At 41.4% G+C, this 3907-nt stretch overlaps 1 non-coding gene across 1 annotated transcript; it reads right to left on the bottom strand.

Moving 5' to 3' along the window:
* Nucleotides 1-1775: 1775 nt before the first annotated feature.
* On the bottom strand, nt 1776-1882 carry LOC129524805 (U6 spliceosomal RNA). The gene has a single exon (XR_008668738.1). It is a non-coding gene; the product is annotated as a U6 spliceosomal RNA (small nuclear RNA).
* Between the last annotated feature and the right edge of the window lie 2025 nt (nt 1883-3907).

Here is a 3907-nt window from a genome sequence, read left to right as displayed (position 1 = left end):
CTCTTCTGAGCAGGCACATAGCCCTGGGCATGCACACATTACCATACATGTGCATGGCCTTCTAGATTCCCAGGAATATGTCAGAGTTTTTAAAGCCCTGTCAGCATTTCATTCCTCAGCCTTTTCTTTCAAGCTTTTTGGTTAGCCTGTTGTTTGCCCAAATTGTTATCTACTGCATCATGCAGCTGCAAAATCAATAAATTGCTTCTAATGTCCCAGGGCAAAGGCTTTTTGCACTGGGTTAACTACAAGTTAGGTGAGATAAAGATAGCGTTATTGAGTAGGGTATCCAGGAAACCCCTAGACGAGTCAAATAATGACAATTCTCTGGGAATGAGGGTTTGAAGGATTTCAAATCCTGCTATGCCCCTCCATTAGCTGCCAAGCTGCTGGTTTCATTGGCAGTTGTGAGCTGTTTTATGGAGCTGGTCAAGAAGGGATGGGACTAGAACCAGTGATGGTATCACAAAGCTCACTGTCCTTCCTGAAATTCAGCCACTTTCTTTGAATAAATACTCTCTGAATTAATTTCCAGAGTTCTGAAAATGTTTGATTCTGACCATTTTTTGCTACTTTTCTTGTTGCTTTTATATTGGACAGAATTTTGGAGATTTAATCTGCTGTTGTTTTTCCTCTTAATTGTACTTTTAACTTTTATCTTTATTTTATCACACTTAATAACTACTCATGGTTAATCCAGGTACAGTATTAAAAATCAGTGAATTCTCAACAATAGAAGATTACATAGAACAAAAATGTCCTACAACAGAAGATTAGTTGGAACAGCTAAAGGTCTAACAATATGTTGGTTTCAAAGGTTCATTTGCAGCTTGTTTCTTTTTTCCTCTTTCCCTTCTGCTACGGGCTGACTCTGTCCCCCCAAATTCATGTGTTGGAAGCTTAATCTCCAAGACAACAGTGTTAAGAGATCGGCCTTTGGGGAGGTATTTAGGTCATGATTAATGCCAGTATAAAAAGGCTTCTGGCTGGGCGTGGTGGCTCACGTCTGTAATCCCACCACTTTGGGAGGCCGAGGCGGGCAGATCACCTGAGGTTGGGGGTTTGAGACCAGCCTGACCAACATGGAGAAACCCTGTCTCTACTAGAAAATACAAAATTAGCCGGGCATGGTGGTTCATGCCTGCAATCCCAGCTACTTGGGAGGCTGAGGCAGGAGAATCATTTGAACCCGGGAGGCAGAGGTTGCAGAGAGCCGAGATCACGCCATTGCACTCCAGCCTGGACAACAAGAGTGAAACTGCACCTCAAAAAAAAAAAAAAAAAAAAAAAAAGGCTTCTAAGGGTGGGTTTGCTCTTTTTTGCCCTTCTGCCTTCTGCCATGTAAGGATGAAGCAAGAAGGACCTCACTAGATGCCAGTACCTTGATCCTGGACGTCACAGCCTCTGGAACTGTAAGAAATGCATTTCAGATCTTTATAAATTTCTGTCTCAGGTTTTTTGTTATAGCAGCACAGAATGGACTGACACCTTCTTATCACTATTCAAAGCAAGTTCAGTGAAAACAACCTCACTCCATTCAGATGAGCAAAAGTCATGAACTACCCCCATAATCATGTCCACCCAGGGACAGCCCCTGCTGAAGCCTGGGTTTACATCCTGTTGGATTCTCACTCTTACTCTCTCCTTTGGTATACCTTCATATACTTATTCTTTCAAAATATGTTTATGTATTTATGCCACAAATTTGAGCTCATAACCCAACAGACTTTGGTAGTTATCATAAATTCTGATTTTTTTTTCTTTTTTTTTTTTGTTTAAATATGGAACACGTCATGAATTTGTGTGTCATCCTTGTGCAGGGGCCATGCTAATCTTCTCTGTATCGTTCCAGTTTTAGTATATGTGCTGCAGAAGCAAGCACATAAATTCTGATTTTAATATAAAATATTTGAAAAATTAGTAAGTGCATGAATCAAAATATAAATATTAGCACAGATATATAGTAAGGAGGCAGGTTCCTTTCTGCAGCCAAGATGACCTGTATCCAGCAGTTCTTTGTTTTTTGTTTGTTTGTTTGTTTGTTTGCTTGTGACAGAGCCTTGCTCTGTCAGCCAGGCTGGAGTACAGTAGCACAATCTCTGCTCACTGCAATCTTTACCTCCTGGGTTCAAGCGATTCTCCTGCCTCAGCCTCCTGAGTAGCTGGGACTACAGGCAAACACCACCATGTCTGGCTAACTTCTGTATTTTTAGTAGAGACAGGGTTTCACCACGTTGGCTTCAAACTCCTGGCCTCAAGTGATCCACCTGCCTCAGCCTCCCAAAGTGCTAGGATTACAGGCATGAGCCACATTCCCCCGGCCCCAGCAGTTCTTTCTTGACAGAGGTGGTCTATGTGTATACGAAGAAATGGGAGTGAATAACAAACTTTACACACTGATACAAACTTTAAATTTCCAGACAAAAGTAATGGTAGTGGAACTGGCATAGAACTATCTTTCTTTTAGACCTCTGTTCTCCCTCACTGAGCCTCCAGCTTCAGGCAATCAAAAATTCATTAGCGCATCAGTTTCTCTTCTGGCTCCCATAACAATTGGTTCCTAGTGACATGGTCGGTTCAGGAGCCTAAAACTCATCTCGACAACTTTTTGTCCTTCGGGAGTAATGTCAATAGATCCCTCATTTCTGGACTTTATATTCACTTACTCTAGATTAATTTTCTCTCTCCTCCTCTTATTTATTTTAGAATGTGGAATTCCCTTTATGCTTTAGCATCTTTATCCACAGACAATATCCATCTCCCAGAGCTGCTGGGAGGATTCCATGGAATCTTGTGTGAGATACTCTGACCATAAGTTAACAGTGAGTTATCTGTCTAGAAAAGGGAGCTCTCATTTATCAAAAGGGAGCTATGCAGGACCCCAGGTTATTCTGTGTATTCAGAATACACAGAATACGTTATTTTGCCTTATCCCATCCAAGCCAATGAGCTTGAAAGTTCTCAACTGAAACTTTCATTGAAAGTTTTCTCAATGACAAACAAACAACACAAACCCTCTTGACTAGTTACTCCAAGTATTACTGGCAGACCAGCAACTTCAGCCTCCTGTAGGTGCTCGTCACAAGTGCAAATGCTTGAGCAGCACCCCAGACCTACTGAACCAGACTCTGCATTTTTAACAAGGTCCCTTGATGACTCAGATACACACTACAGGTCAAGAACAACCCTCTATAAGCTCTTCTTCATGAAGACATGAGTCCCATTTTCTACGCAAGTGCCTGCAGTTCCTCGGCTGAAGGAAGGAGACAACAGCTCTCATAAAGGACCTTTGTGAGGGTTAAATATTAATATATTTGCAGCAAGTGTTTTAAACTCTAGCTCTAGTTAATCTTTCTGCTCCCCTCTACAGCTTCTCATCTCCCCAAATTCACTATTTTCTCAAGACTAAAACTGAATCAGTGGCTTCCCATGATGCTTAAATCATGACTTGATCCACTGTTACTTGATCCATTAAGTAATAAATCAGTAAACCTCTGCTGAGTGTCCATAATGTGCCATCTCCTGGGCCCAGGTCCATGAACCAAGCTTCGATCTCAGGGAGCTTCTGTCTCTACCTGAGCATGTATAGGCTCAGACAGGGCTCAGAGCACAGCCATCTGCAGTAGGTTTCTCAAACTGCTCTTCACCATCTGGGGTACCATGACAACTACTGCGTTCCCCCTCTTCAATTGGGGATGATAATAATAATAATATTCCTCTCAGAGGGTTACTGCAATGATTTAATGAGATCATCATGTTACTGGCCTGTCCATAGTAAGTCCTTAAGACCTCAATAAATGTTTGTTATTATTAAGTCTTTACAAGCCTGGAGAAGTTAAATAATAATGTATTTAAGGATCTAAAGTGCTGCATAATAAATGCTGGATTATGTATTTTACCCTAAATC

Source organism: Gorilla gorilla, chromosome 13, assembly GCF_029281585.2.
Source record: "Gorilla gorilla gorilla isolate KB3781 chromosome 13, NHGRI_mGorGor1-v2.1_pri, whole genome shotgun sequence".
In the NCBI taxonomy this organism is placed as follows: domain Eukaryota; kingdom Metazoa; phylum Chordata; class Mammalia; order Primates; family Hominidae; genus Gorilla; species Gorilla gorilla.
This window is presented reverse-complemented; position numbering and strand designations above follow the sequence as displayed.